Genomic DNA, 16,899 nt, shown 5'->3' with positions numbered 1-16,899 from the left:
TTGGGAGTCAGATTCAAAGAAGAAACACAATATTATTTCACAACAATATATTAAACCTGTATGAGTCAACCTTAAAGTTCCACCCTGTTAAGATAAATTGTAGAAAATGTTTATTCAGTAGAAAACAACATATTAGATGTAATGATTAAAGGTTTGTTATTCTATGTCTTTGCCATGTATCTTTTCATTTCACATAAGTACTCACATTGACTCCAGTGAGGTGAATGTTGAGGTCTTCAAACTACGAGAACCAACCTTCAAACACTTCGCTCAGAAACTTCCTCAACCCGAGATCGTTCAGTGGAAAGAAGACAACGTCAAAAAACACAGCCTGAGAAGTGGTTCTGAATTCAGACAAAGATTTATTTTACCTTCACAGCGCTGGAAAGGGAGACGTTTTACATGCACCTTACATCCATCAAACACGTCTAAGTTACAAATGTCTTTGGTTCGTTTAAATACAGCGTTATCAGTTACATTGGGATTTCCTTATCGTGATGTTGTTCTCTGGGTCAGTCGATGCTCCTGGGTGTGGTCTGGCATGGTCTCGTTTTTTTGCCCACTGCCCCAGCTGACAGTGGTCTGTTCCAGCAAGATAGCAACAGTCTCTGGTTCTCTTGTACAAGGAGTTACGCACATCATGAACTTCTATGATATACATCATGATTTTGCAGTTTTTACCATACACAGAGAAATATTTCATGTCAGAGCATAGCAAAAAAGATGTCATTATACAACATTTCCCCCTTTTGGTCCCTCCAAGTGGACCACCTCTTTGGCTACAAACATCTGTCCCTGACGAGTGTCCAGAACTTGTGCCAGAAAAATCACTAGGGCAACGATATAGTGGTGCGGGATAAAAACAGCACAATGCCTCAAACCACTTGTGACGACGACCAAGATGGCGTTCTAGTGCACTCTCACGATCATCCTTACCCTGTGTCATAAGTTTAACAAAATTGCTGTCCAAATGATATAACAATAGCAATCAAATGAGCCATTACTAAGATAAATATAGCGCAACTTAGTGAAAAAACGCAATGCAATGTCTAAAAATGTAATTCTCTGTCAGTTGGTTACAAAGTGCACAGTGGATGCCTGTACTTTAAAAGGACCACAACTTGTTGGCCTGCGTCTTTAACAATGACTACGAATTGGTTGGACAATTAAGGTCCATCTCATAGAGGCATCGTCCCGTCGCGTTGTCACAGACTGAAAGAGAGAGAGAGAGTTTCAGTAAAAGTTAAGGTGTGGCCACATGCATTTATCTATGTTTCCTATTGTTAGCAGTATGATAAAATATCCAAACCAATACTCAACAGTAGTTTGGGAGCAGGGAAAGCAAAGTAACACATGTAATTATAATATGTATAAGAATCAACTTAAAGCAAATAAAAATGGTGTAAAACACATGTTAGGAGACAGGTTATGAATCTAGTGTCAACAGTTCTCAGGTTATGCCACCGGGGAGAGCTCAAATTCCATGTGGCTTGAAGAATCACTGGTTGACAACATTTGATATCCAGAAGGTCTGTCCCCGCTCCCTTTCTCGATGGTCGAGGTGATACAGTGCACCACGAGTGATCTTGCACAGGGCGCACAGCAGCAATCACATACGACCAGTACACTCAGTGTCTTCAATCCCTCCAGTGCCCTGGTCACTGACCCGTCAGGAGCTGGATTGTTGGGGATGAAAGTACAACACATATCTCCAAACTCAGTCCAATTTCAGCCCTCTAAGGCATGTGACTGTATTTTCTATCTCTACCACTAAAAGGGGTTTGTCAATATAAAATATTTCATTATTACTTCTACACTGTAATGGTTTTATAGAACAACATAAATCACTTTCCATTCATACTTTCATCCCTTTATTTTTCATGTTTACAAACCCGAACCTCAAAAAGGATATGTTGGATTTCTCCAGAGTACTTACTCTGGATCTTCCTGAAAGAAGCAAAGTTATTTTTCACAAGAAAACACAGCAATATGTGATTATCACATGCAGTGAAAATGAGTAATAAGAAGAGTTAAGGTTTCAAAGTTTAGTGGTGAATATCTGGCATGAGTGATGTTATATTTTAAAGATGATACATTTTATTTGTCTTATTTCCTCCTGCCTGTGGGAAAGAATTTAGTAAACACATGCGCAGAAAATATATTTTCAATGATCACCCTGTCTTCAAAACAGCACAATACAGCATTAAACATTGAGTTTGCTGATAAATAGAGCTGGAAAAATAAAAAGAAGTCAAAATCGGTTGTTCAACTCTGCCATAGCTCCTCCAGAGATCTGTTTAGGTAAAACAAAAACAAAAGTTTCACAATACATGACTATCATAAAAATGTGGTTAAAACACTCTATACATGAAAACCTAATTCATTTATTTATCCATCTTTTTGGCCCAGCACAGAAGATCAACATCATCAGGCCAGGACTCTGCGGTCTACACTCATCTCCAGGCCAGTGGTCACTCTTTCAGGGATGAAGATGTTCACATCCTGGACAGAGAGGAACGATGGTTTGAGAGAGGAGTAAAGGAGGCCATCTTTGTGAAAAGAAATCGTCCATCATTAAACAGGGGTGGAGGCCTCCGGGTTCAACTGTCCCCCTCTTACAATGCTGTGATTGCTAGTATCACTCAGCCCACTGTGAACAGTAAACAGCCATCAGTGTGCTAATGATCCATTGTTAGGCTGATGGTCCTTCTTGAGCATGTGATCAGCTGGTTTTGGTTGTCAGCAGCAAAACTGGTTGATCCACTCTGAGACGGTGCTATTTAAGAGACTGAGCTGAATACAGCACCTCAGACTGAGGAAGTCTCTCGGATGAGAGACGAAACGTTTCTACATTTTTTGTTGATTTGCTTTGTTTTGTTTTTTTGAATGTCCAGAGGACCAGATTTAACTTTTTTAGATTTTTCTACCTGGATTATTGAACATGCATCAGGATATCTATGTCACATGTACACACATTTAACCTCATGTTTTGTTTCTTCAATATTAATTTTTTTAAGGAAATGTAGGAGGGAAATTAATTTGATTCAAATATTGTAATAATTTATTGCATGAGTTGAAGTCATTCAATATGGCAAAAATGCAGGAGATTGATGAAAATCATCAGATTTTAGAATCAGAGACATTGTTTTTCCACCCTGTTATAGTATGTTCTACCCTGTGATGTTCCATTCCACCCTGTTTGAAAATATGTTTTAATTAAATATTATTACAGAAGCATTAAGTACTGTGACTCTTTCTGTGTCATGTTGGGAGTTGAAGACCAATAGGTATAAGTTTTTAAAATGACCAATATTTTCTATGCTGTCGGTAATAATGGGTAAAAAATATATATTATTTTACAATACTGATATAAATCATTTGTAACTACATGATCTGTTACAATTTCAAGAATAAAATATATTATATAGTAAAAGGGACATGCTCTTTTTAAGAAAATGTCATTATTTATCAATATTTACATGTTTAACTATTTGTGGTATATATGTAAATGTCCCTAACAAGGTGGAACACAATCAGAGACAATGGTGAACAAAACTACCTGTAATTACTATTTTATCCAACCCTGAGCTTGACCATTATTCATTTCTTATTGTTAAACATGTCAGTGTTGTAACAAAATATTTAAAACTTAAAACATTTTTTTATTTTTTATTCACAAGTACTGAAGCCAAAATGTTGCTGCAAAAAAAGAATCACCCTTATAATGTATATGTAACCAGCCTTTCATATAAAAACTGGGATATTTTTACCGGAGAATGCGTGCACTTTAACCAGGAAGAGTTTTTTTTTTTTTAACATTACAAACAGCAACAGATAATGAAGATTTTAACCTAAAAACCCACATAACAAAGCAGAGCATAATTTTTAAATTAAAAGGGACAAGGTGGAGAAAAATGCGCTGTTTGACTCTGTTCATTTACTGACGGTAAACAAAGCAGCTCCTCACAGCTGAGACTAAAGTTTAAATCAGCACAGCACCAACACACAACTCTCATGAAGTTCAGGGTTATTTGACACTTTCCTGCCTGTTCTGTGAGTTTAATAGACAGACAGTTACTTCTTACCTTGCGTTGCAAACTATTTTCAGTTACTTGGTACCGCTTCGCTCGCTGCTCCTCCCCTCTCGGTGAAAAGCTACGGCTTGAACACTAGACTCTTGGGAAATGTAGTCCTTTTGACTTGTGTTAAAGTGAAGGCTTACTGAAAGAAAACTACAAAATAGCTGCGTCCGTTTTTTTGTTGTTGTTTGTTTGTTTCATTTTCATTTTTGGTTATTGTTCGGTTTGTTGTGAAATAAAATATATTTGTGTGCTTAATTCTTATTTTTATGTATTGGTGAAACTTATTTACTCTTCAACAAAGTCTGTGTATAGCTGAAGAAGACAGGCATTTTCTGTCATCAGTTCCTTTGTTTAAACTCAGCAGAAAACTGAGCACGATGGGGGGAGGTGAACAGAACTTTCTTGTTGATGTTATAGAGGTCTCACCCTCTGATTGGTTTAGAAAGCTGCGTTGCTATGGATACGAGGTTTTACGGCCGGCCAGGATTAATGGATACATTCCAGATGATAAGTTATATGACAGCTTGACCTCATATACAAACATGAAGAGTTTTCCTTAAAGCCTGTTGAGGCAGGGATGATGTTCTGATCAATGTTTAGTCTAATTGTTAGATTAAAATAACTAATACTTTGCAATCTAATGTTAGTTTAATATTTCTGATGTATTAGTATGAAAATTAGAGGTTGCAAGGAGTAGTTAGTGTATTTTGAGGAATAGGACAGATTGAACTTTCTTTGTTCTGATTATCTGAAACTGTTCAATAGGATGCTGCAGTCAAGAGTTATTTAGTGAGTTTTATTGTCTGCATTAAACATGGTTTAACACTCTGGTGAAGTTTGCTTCAGTTTTCATATATATAAAGTAAGTATCTAGGATGAACATTTTAATTAGATAAAAGTTGTGATTATATAGTTGAAGAAAGACATGCACATTTAATAAAAACGACATTGATATGTTTCATAGGAAAATATGAAACTCCAACAACACTTAGAAGAAAAACTGTGAAAGTTAGACAAAGGAACATTTTGGGGGAGGTTGTAAGTTCTGTGTTGCTCCAAACGGGGCAGAACCACAGCCAGGTTATAAAAGCATGAAGCATCTCCCCCGTCAGAGGAGAAACAGAACCGCCCAGAGCAGATCAGAATCATGCAGCACGAGCTGCAAACAACTGTGCAGGTCGTATTGGTCAGAATGAATGCGAATTCATTTAATCCATTCACTTCATCACTTTTATTTTATTTTTGCAATAATTACTAACCAAAATTGTATTCCTAAAAATGTATCTTGTGACTATTATCTATTAAATATACGTGTGAACTTAAAATAGCGACTCTGTCCTATTTTTAGTGTAACTTAGTTTTTCCTTCCTTGTTCCTGTACAACAAGCCATAACAACGAACTCGGGCGGAGCGAAGACGCAAATCAACAGGTTCCTGCTCCTATCTGCTCCCACTAGCTTTCAGTCCGGTCATGTCCCGGTCACGTGAGTTATAATGAGGTTGACTCCGGTCCCGCTGGAATCCGGCCGGAATCACGTGACTGGCGGTACTCCCGAAAAAATTTAATCTTCTAGTCTACAACTGCTGGATGCCTTCCACCACTTGCCTAATATACTTGTTGTTTCACCCTGTGCCACTGGATACCATCTGGACAAAATACCTTCTCATTCTGTTTCCTGCTAAGAACAATTCAACAAGATAAATTCTCATCCAACCACAGCCCTTTAAATTACTGCTCTCTCCCCAGGTGTTCCCGTTCCCTCACATTGATGTATTATTTATCACAATCCTGTAAATAAACACTGTAAACTATTATCTGAGTCTTGGTCTCTGTTCAGTTCTGGTCTTTCGTCTGGGTACACCCGCATTCAAAACACAAGTAGAGCAGTAACCGTGTCCAAACCACCCTCCAATCGTTCCATCTAGCTCGCTTTGACTTTTTTCATGTTCCACCAAGCACAACAACACCTACACGTCTGCATTTGATCACGGCTTTGATATTATTGTTTTCGTATAGCTTCAAAATACAAAAAGATACGTTCCTGGAGTTATCGCTAATAGCAAGCGGTAGAGAAAAAATGGCGGATCGTGTTGTTTGGAAAGACTCCACAGACTCCTCCCCCCGACCAATCAGTGACCGACAGTGTTTCTGACGTCACGGCTCGGCTTGCTTGGACCCCTTGAGAAGCCGGGCCAGAATTTAGGGAGGCGAGCCGGTCCCAGGAAGCATGGAAAAGACCTCAAACACGGAACAAGCCGGAAATATCTGACCCGCGCCGTGAAAGTGGAAAAGGGGCATTAGAGATGCTAAGTATATGAAGCCCAGACAGGCTTGGCGGTCTCTATTCTTCAACCATTTTAACTTCACTTTTGGTGAAATCTGGATTGTCTATACATTCGTGTGGATGTGTCGAAGCTTGGCAGCATTCAGACTGAATTATGTGGAGCTGTATCATAGAGCTGGAGCAGGCTGTTATCAGGACTGTGAACTTTCTGGCAGCACCCATGAATGGTGAGAATAATCTTGGAAAAGCTGTAAGCTCGACTTTCGTCGTAAAGAATCAATTCAGCTGTTTGGAGTCACCGTCAGAGAAATGTACCAGCAAGACTTTAAAAGGTAGCAACAGCAATTTACGAGTTCTGCCTGACCCAAACTGTGGCCTTGACGGCAGATTTATCTCAACACCTCCTGGCATGTTTAGGAAAAACAAAGACATTTTATCTGTCTCCTCACCTCTCCCTTCCCCAAGGCTGTAGACATGTTACGGAACCTCAACCAAGCTGATGATAACAAACACCTCTGATCTGGACAATGGCTGAGGGGGGCTCTGGACTATGCTACGACCTTCCCTTAAAATGCAATGCCTTCACCGGCCTATATGTATCATGTCTATTTATGTTGCTTTGCTGTGGTAGGGTTATTTTTTTATGCCTCAAACCGTGCCCTGTCTGGGACATGTTGTGAGAGATGTTTTTTATAACTTCTCTTCTCGTGTTTTCTTCCCTTTTCTCATGTAAGCAAAAATATTATTATGAATAAGAATAAGTGTGCCACGCTAATTAGCAGCAGCTTTGTACACGCCATCCATCTTTCGGACGGCTGTATGTACATGTTCTCGTTGTATCTTGGTGTAATGACAATAAAGCTTATTCTTATTCTGATTCACTTTGACTTTCAGACCAGATTCTAAGAACGTGAAGTCGGACGTTCTATCTCGCCAGCTTCCCCCACTCCCCCGACATTCCTGAAGTATAAGAGAACATTATTTCCCTTTCCTCAGTTGTGGAAGCTCTCAACTGTGCCGTCAAGAGAGAGGTCCGTGAGGCTCGGGAATATGAACATGACCCAGGCACAGGACCCGATGGAGCTCTCTACGTGCCTTCATCCATCACGTCCAAGGTACTTACCTGGTTACACTTGAGTAAATTGTTTTATCACCCTGGTTCTTCCTGTATGCTATCCCTAACCAAGAGACACTTTTGGTGGCATTTTATGAACTAGGATATCACAGAGTTTGTGGCAGCTTGCGCCACCTGCACCAGAAACAAGGCTGGTCACCAACCCCCTGCGGGACTTCTACAACCTCTGCCCACCCCTAGCCACCCAAGGTCTCACATCTCAGTGGACTTTGTTACCAGCCTGCCTACATCAGAGGATAACACCACAATCTTCACTATCATTGACAGGTTCTCTAAGGCTGCCAACTTCATTCCTTTAGCCAAGCTCCCTACAGCCTCCGAGACAGCTCAGCTTCTCATAAAACGTCTTCAGAGCCCATGGCATTCTCTCCAATGTGATTTCAGTCTGAGGACCCCAGTTTGTTTCCCAGGTTTGGCACAGTTTTTGCAAGGCTTTTAGGACCTCTGTCACTTTAAATTCTGGTTATCACCCACAGTCCAATGGCTAGGCTGAGCGCTGCAATCAGGAGCTTGAGACCATCCTCAGATGTTTGGTCAAAAACAACCTTTCAGCCTGGAGCCAACATTTGGTCTTGGTGGAGTTTGCACACAACTTTCAACTTTCTTTTATTTTTTATTTATTTATTTTTTTCCTCTCTGTACTCCGATGAAGACAGACATGTTTCCTGGTGCTCCCCCCGCTTCCATGCTTGCATTATTTCGTCCTGTGAACCCTTAAAAAGCCTCTTTTTTTCCTGCATACCTCTTAATTGGAAGGATCAGCTGGTCTCTCAACAAAATCGATCAACTTCTCCCAACAGGAGTCAGGGTAAGGAGGACCCTCTTACTTCAACAGAAACAAATTGGATTCATGATGACAACTAGATTCTACTGTTTGGGTTGGTGAAATCTTGGATTGTCTACAAATTCGTGTGGATGTGTCGAAGCTCGACAGTGCTCAGACTGAATTTGGAGAGCTATGGCAGGGAGCTAGAGCAGGCTGTTATCAGGACTGTGAACTCAATGGCAGCACTCATGAATGGTGTGAATAATCTTGGAGAAGCTGTGAGCTCGACTTTTACCATACCATACCATACCATACCATACCATACCATACCATACCGTTTTATTTATAGAGCACTTAAAACAGCTACAAGGCCAACCAAAGTGCTGTACAGACAGAACAACAGACAACACAGGAAGCAATATACAAAATGAAGTAAATCAAAAATATTGACATAAAAACTATGCAGATAATAAATATGACGACAAACCAGTGTTGAGTGTACAGGTTCAAAACACAGATCCTCTGGTGTTGAAAGCTACTGAATAGTAGTGAGTTTTTAAACAGGATTTGAAGACCGAGAGGTAGGGGGCCTGTCTGACAAGCAGATGTAACTCATTCCAAAGTCTTGGTCTTGCTACAGAGAAGGCCCTATCACCTCTGCATTTAAGACGAGTTCCTGGAACTGTGAGGAGCAATTGGTCCACTGACCTCAGGGAACGTGGTGGGACATACGGTTGTAGCAGATCAGAGAGATGGGGGGGGGGGGGGTACTGTTCAGCGATTTGTAGACATACAAGAGTATTTTGAACTGGATTTGATTGACTTTTGGCATAAAGGATCAATTTGGCTGTTTTGGAGTTTCCATCAGATGAATATATACCAGTGAGACTTTAAAAAAGGCAGAAAACAACAATTCACGAGTTCTGCCTGACCCAAATTGTGGCCTAGATGCTGGATTTATCTCGTCTCCTCCTGGAATGTTTTGGAAACAACAAAGATTCTTTGACTGTTTCCTCACCCCTGCCTTCTCCAAGGCCGTGGACATGTGACAGAACCTGAACTGAGCTGAAGATGAATGTCACCTCTTATCTGGACAATGGCTGAGAGGGCGAGCTATGGACTATGCTATGACTTTCCCTTAAAAATTCAATGTTTTCACCGGCCTATATGTAAATGTATAACGTTTGTTTATGTTGCTTTGCTGTGGTAGTTTTTTTTTTATGCCTCAAATCGTGCCCTGTCTAGGACACGGCGTGAGAGATCTTTTTTGTATACCGTCTCTCCTCATGTTTTCTTTCCTTTTCTCATCTAAGCAAAATATTATTCTGAATAAGAATAAGAGTGCCGTGCTATTTAATAGCCGCAGCTTTGTACACTCCGCCCATCTTTCGGACGACTGTACGTGCATGTTCTCATTGTATCTCGGTGCAATGCCAATAAAGTTTATTCTGATTCTGATTCACACCTCTGCAGCTACTGGATTATCCCCATTCGGGGCCACCCTAGGCTACATTCCATCTCTCTTCCCCAGTCAAGAGACTGATGTCACCGTTCCCTTGGTACAGCATTATTTTTGGCACGGCCGGAGAGTTTGATGACAAACCAGGGCTGCCCTTCAGCAAACTGCAGCTCAGAACAAGAGATTTGCTGACCGCCACTGTTCCACAGCACCATCCTATCAGGTAGGCCAACGTGTTTGGCTCTCCACCAGGGACATTCACCTTGAAGGACACATCCAGAAATATGGCCCCACGCTTCATTGGACCATTTCCCATTATGAAAATCAGCAGTCCCCCATCAGTCAGCTTACATTTACTCTCTTCAATGAAGATACATTCCACGTTCCATGTCTCACAGGTTAAGCCTGTTTCCAAGAGTCCCTTGTGCCCTCCGGCTGACTTCCCTCCACCCACCCGATTGATAGACAACCATCCAGCCTTAATGGTTCGCCGCATTCTGAATGTGAGACGTCTGGGCTGTAGATTTCAATATTTGGTGGACAAGGAGGACTACGGTCCTGAGGAGAGATCCTGGATCCTGAGGTGCTTCATTCTCGACCCGAGCCTCATCATAACCTTCTTCAAAGCGTAACCAGAAAAACACCTCAGGTCGCCAAGAGGCGATTCTTGAGGAGGGGGTACTGTGGGACTTCAGCCTTCTGCAGCCTCCAGGTTCCAAGATGACACCTAATGAGCAACACGTCACCCATCTTCCTGATGATAAGACACCACTTCTTAAGGCTGCAGATCTCCACCTGAGCATTGCACTGCTTAATGGTATTTATGCTTCTGACCCATTTGTGTGTACTGAAAACATAACTCACTTGGTCTCCTCTGTGTTACAGCCTTCCTGTCCGAGTCCCTCTCAAGTCCTGTTCCTGATGAGCCATGCTCATCCACAGATGAACAGCCTCTTCTGGGTTCATTGCTCTCCAGCCACTCACCTGCCACTCATGCATCTCCCAAGGTCCATGCTCTGGAACCTTGTGGTACTGCCTTCCCGCCCGAGTCCAAGACCAGCATTGTAAGAGGAGAAATGTAATCGAATCCTCCATCCAAGAAAATACCTACCTGACCACTCTTCTTGCTCTGCAGGATTCCAGAGATCTTCCCCTTCTGAGTACATTTAATATCATTGTAAATAAAGCACAGTTTAACCTTTACATCTTGGAGTTTGTCTTGTTCAACTCATAGTATCTGGGTTTCCTGTGACCCTGACATTATAAAAACAGACAACTGAGCTTAACAAGACAGTGGTCAGGTGTGAGTGGGCATGGCAGGACAGAGGAGCAGGAGCTGATCTGAGGAAAGGTACTTGCGGCTGTGGCTGAGTGGTTAGAGCATTCGTCCTCCAAGGCGAGAGTTGGGGGTTTGATTCCACCGGCAGTCACATGCCGATGTGTCCCTGGGTAAGACACTGAACCCTTAATTGCCTCTGATGTGTGTCCCATGGATCTATAAATGTGATCTAAATAGGGATGCACCGATCCACTTTTTTTTTTTTTTACTTCCGATCCGATCCCGATACCTAACTCTGAGTATCAGCCGATACTGATCCAGTTCTGATATCATGATCATCATTAATTTTATATGAGGCTGTAATAATCAGAGTCAGAGTCAGAGAGTCAGAGTTTCTTTATTGTCATTCGCACCTCATGTGGTACATGTGGTGGAGCGAAATTATGTACACAGGGTCCCAGTTACATCCAACAATAAAATGTATAAGAAAAACAGTAATAACATCTAAGATATGAACTAAGAAAAACATCAACTAAATATACACTAAGCACTCATAACATAAAACATTGAATATCAGCACAAACATGAACATGAGTCTGTGAGCAGATGTGCACGCATGAACACATCAACATTGAAACAGATCAGCAGCAACATGAAACAGATCAGCAGCAACATGATATGGTTTTTCACAGTGATTATTCTAGTTAGAGATTCATGAGTCTAACAGCCTCAGGGTAGAAGCTGTTCCTCAGTCTAGTGGTTCTACACTTAATGCTCCTTAACCTCCTTCCTGAGGGGAGTGGGGCAAAAAGTGTGTGTGCTGGGTGGGTGGGGTCCTTCATGATGCAGGTGGCCCTCTTCCTGCATCTGGAGGTGTAGATGTCTGTGATGGTGGGGAGACTGATTCCAACAGATTTCTGTGCAGCCTTCACCACTCTCTGCAAAGCTTTTCTTTCTGCAGCTGTGCAGCCTCCATGCCACACATTGATGCTCGAGCACAGGATGCTCTCCACTGCACACCTGTAGAAGGAGGTGAGGACTGAGCTTCCCAGACCAGCTCGCCTCAGCCGTCTGAGGAAGTAGAGTCTCTGATGAGCTTTCTTGATCAGGCTGGTGGTGTTGTTGCTCCAGCTGAGGTTGTCATTCATGTGTACACCCAAGTACTTGTAGCTGGAGACCACTTCCACCGCAGATCCTCTTATGTTCAGGGGGGTGTAGGTGTTTTTGTTCCTTCTGAAGTCCACAATCATCTCCTTTGTCTTCTTCACATTGATGTGAAGGTTATTCTCTCTGCACCAGCTCTCCAGGTGTTCCACCTCCTGCCTGTAGCTGGACTCATCATTGTTTGTGATGCATCCCACCACCGCTGTATCATCTGCAAACTTTACAATGTGACAGCCTGGATGGGTAGATGCACAATCATATGTGAGCAGAGTAAACAGGAGGGGGCTCAACACACATCCCTGAGGAGAGCCAGTGCTGAGGGTTATGGTGGAGGAGGAGAGGTTGTGGATCCTCACTAACTGTGGTCTGTTTGTTAAAAAGTCTAGTACCCAGTTGCAGATGGAGGGGCTTAGTCCTAGTGTGGATAGTTTGTCCATCAGGGTTTGGGGGATCATGGTGTTGAAGGCGGATGTGAAGTCCACAAAGAGCATACGGACGTAAGAGTTTTTCTGCTCCAGGTGGTTGAGTGCAGTGTGGACCACAGAGGAGATTGCATCCTCTGTTGATCGGTTCTCACGGTATGCGTACTGATGAGGGTCCTCGTTGATGTTGATGGTTGTTTTGATGTGAGTCATGACCAGTTTTTCAAAGCATTTAGCGACTATCGGGGTGAGGGCCACTGGCCGATAGTCATTCAGACCAGTCACTGTAGAGCTTTTTGGGACTGGGATGATGGTGGCAGTCTTCAGGCAGGTGGGAACTGTCTCCAGCGTAAGTGAGGTGTTAAAGATGTCTGCCAGCACCTCACAGAGCTGATCAGCACATTCCTTCAACACTTTTCCGGGGATGTTGTCTGGGCCAGTTGCTTTGTGCGGATTAATCCTCCTGAAGGTACTCTTTACTTCTGCTGAGGTCACGCTGAGATGCTCTTCATCCGGTGGTGAGGTGAGTCTGGTGCTGGGTGGTCTGTTCGGGTCTTCAAAGCGTGCATAGAACTTGTTGAGGGCATCAGGCAGAGATGGGTCTTTGGGACATTGTTCACTCCTTTCTTTATAATCTGTTATGCACTTAATGCCCCTCCACATGCTCCGAGGGTCTTGTGAGATGAATTGACCCTCGATCCTCTTTGCATATGTGGCTTTGGCCCTCTTAATATCAGCAACCAGCTCTTTTCTTGTCCTACTCAGCTCCTCTGAGTTTCCAGACCTGAAGGCAGTGTTCCTGGCTTCCAGTAGGGTACGCACCTCTGCATTCAGCCAAGGTTTTCTGTTTGGGTAGCTTTTAACATTTCTGATAGTGGAGACTGTGTCTCCACTATCTCCTCTCAAGTACAATTTGTACAAATATATGCATGCATGTCCAAAAAGGCAACTTGTGGTAAGTTGTATTAATGTTGGATAAGTTTTAAAGTTAGAATTAAATTCTGCTAACACAAAACGTTTCTTTTTATTCCTAGCTTTAAAGTGGATATTAAAGTGATTAATTTAAATGATTGTTTAGTTATTTTGTATTTTTTTTAAACAAGGGGCAGAAATAAGAATTTTTTTCTTCTTTCTGCACTCTTTTCATTCAATGTTTTCTTTTTGATGATTTTTTTATTATTATTTTCATTTAAATGAATGAATAAATGAATTAAATAAAATAAAATGTTAAATGGCTTCAAACATCAGCTAAATTCATGGCATAAACCAACAGACATGTTCCTGTTTTTAGTATTTTACATCACATTATAATGTAGCTGTTTTTGTTTTTAATATATATAATTTTCAAATCATATGTTTTTTATGATTGATTACTGTTGTACTGATAAATATCTCCTGGAGGGTAAAGTATATCTTGACTGCAAGTATCAAGCTGAGAAATCCTTCTTTTTCTACAACTGATAGTGGTTGGTCATTAATTATGATGAAGTTTAGCAACTTATCTGTAAACATTTGAGCTCCGTGGTTTCAGTGATGTCTTCTTCTTGTTCGGTCCGAAGCAAGCAGCCTGATTTGGGGCAGCCGCGCTCAGTCTGTCCCTCCTCAGAGACGGGCAGAATGAGCGGGGCAGATTGGACGTGGCTGGCCGAGGTCGAGAAGCCTCTTTCCGGTTTGACCAAAGAGTAGTGCCCCGCTGAAGCCACAGAGCTCGAATGTCCATTGTAAAACTAACTTTAACGTGTTTAATGTGGCGCTATGGCTCTGCAGCCATTGCACAATGCTGTCTTGTGGTGTTTCTAGTGTAAAATACTTCCACACAGCGTACATGTTTAGATGAAAAGTTGGTTAGCTGTTAGCCACAGTACTGCTAACTCAGCTCTCACGTTGTAGCTGGCTGCAAACTATGAACTGGATTTCCTGAATGTGGGGCGGGTCTTATTACTCTGGGCTCATGAGACACGCCGCCGTTCAGGAAATCCATTCCATAGTTTGAAGCCAACATGCATCATGGATCGGAAATATCGGCAGGTGGATCGGAAAATCTGATACTTAAATTATGCTGGTATCGGTGGCCGATGCCGATACTGGATCGGATCGGCCCCATCCCTAGATCTAAAGCACTGATTATTCTTTGTAAAGATAAAGTAAAAGTGCTGTATGAATGGGTTTATGAGGGCACATATCGTAGTGTAAAGCACTTTGAGTATCTTGATAAGATAGAAAGGCGCTATATAAGTACAATCCATTTACCATTTACTGGGAAACACAGAAAATAAATGATAAACGGACTGTACCTATATAGCACCTTTCTATCTTATCAAGATATTCAAAGCATTTTACACTACAATATGTGCCCTCATTTACCCATTCATACAGCTAGATCTCTACAAAGAATAATCAGTGCTTTAGATCACATTCATACACCGACGGGACACACATCGGAAGCAATGAGGGGTTCATTGTCTTGCGAAGGGACATTTGGGCATGTGACTGCTGGTGGAATCGAACCCCCAACTCTCCCATTGGAGGACGACTACTTTAACCACTCAGTCATAGCCGCCCATTACAAACTTAACTGAAAAGGTATAAACCCAACAATAAACACAAAAGATGGCCAAAAAAACATCCTGACAGAGAAACTGGAAAAAAACAGTAAAACGTTACAAACAAAACAAACAAAATAATGCTCCTGTAATTGTGTTTAATAAATATATAACTTTGAAGTCACAGAAATAAGGGTAGAGTGAAGAAATTTTGAAATATTGTATTCACTGCATTTCAGGCTTTTTAAACAGAAAATGACTGTTATCTAAATGAAAACCAATGCTGTCCCTAGTGAATATCAGCGCCCTGAGGCCCAGAGCCTGGAGACACACGTTTATTGGTTCAGACCTCCCACACATGTCACAACAGTAACTAAGTAGTCTTACCATTTTTTTTTCACATTCCTTGAGATAGCAAAAGGGTTGGCCAATTTGTCCTTAAAACACAAACACAGAGCAAAACGTTTGGCAAGTCCAAAGACCTGTATTCAGTTTCCCAAAATAATTTTTCACAGTTGATATTGTATAATTTTATTTGTAAAGGCGAAGCTAAAAAGATGGATAGAGACAGAGAAAAAATAAAGACACACTGAGCTGCACACACAGGCCCCCTACTCTGTTTTAATTATTTTACAAAGACTTGTGCAATCATCTTCCTAGAGGAAGCCAGGCCTGCATTTTGGACAGCAGACAAAGGCGACGGCTCAGCTCTGCTCCCCCAGTCATACTTTATGGTTAATTATAAAGTGTTTGATGAGAGAGACTGTTTTTAAAAGGCCAAATGGATAGGATAATTGTGAAGATACAGCGTTCACAGTCTAGACATATGGCTGGGTGTAATCATCACAAGGTTTCAGCAAGTCATGGAAAAACGGGGACCTGGCACGAGATTACGTAGACACCATGTTGGCTCTCAACATGTTGCGTTCTTGTTAACTGTTACTCCAATTTGCAGTTGAACACATGATCATTTCAGACTCTGTTGGGTTTCTAATATGCCCCCTCTTTTTTCTTCATCTCCACTTATATGAATCAAATGCCACACAATGAGCTTCTATGTGCTGGCTTTTAGTGGGTCTTCTCAAATGCTCTCTTATCAGCTTCCCTGTCTGCCAGCAGCAGACTGAGTGACACGGTAATGTTACTGACTTCTGACCACATTTGTTCTGTAGACAGTGCCAGCACCTCATATTTTATCAGTCTTGGTCTGTGTCTCTCTTTTAGCTACACCTTAACTGCCATCATAATAGGCCTTGGAGGCAAACCTCCCAGCATGATACATGAGGTTAAATCTCCTCAACATGAGATCAGCAGTTTGTGTCCCATCACATTGAGTGCAGGCGTAGTCTACAACTCTTAAAATGAGGCCTATGTAGTAAAGCACTTTTGTCAGCCATCTGGTTTCCAGTCTGCTCACCCCTTCTTTTTCCTTTATGCCTCCCCCATCATGTTGTCAAGCTGAAGAAGTGTGCCTAAGCAGAGACTTAGTTTGTCTTGTTTAGTCATTAGCTCTGTGGCCACAACGCAAGCCCCAGTATCGATTTGATATCATCCGCTGTGTGACAGTCATGCACGAATCAGCTGCCCCATTTTGATTTTAGAAAACGTGATATGGCAATATAACCTACAGAGTGTCACATATTCAAAAGACACATTACACAGCAGGGGGGAAGATAGGACTGATGCCATTTGATATGGTGTTTCTTCACTGCTTTGTAAAGCCTCGTCTGAAATGATGAACTAATGGAAGGTGTACTCTGGCAT

This window comes from Nematolebias whitei, chromosome 20 (assembly GCF_014905685.2).
Source record: "Nematolebias whitei isolate Nwh7 chromosome 20, NemWhi1, whole genome shotgun sequence".
NCBI lineage: Eukaryota > Metazoa > Chordata > Actinopteri > Cyprinodontiformes > Rivulidae > Nematolebias > Nematolebias whitei.
Note: the sequence above shows the minus strand (reverse complement) of the source record.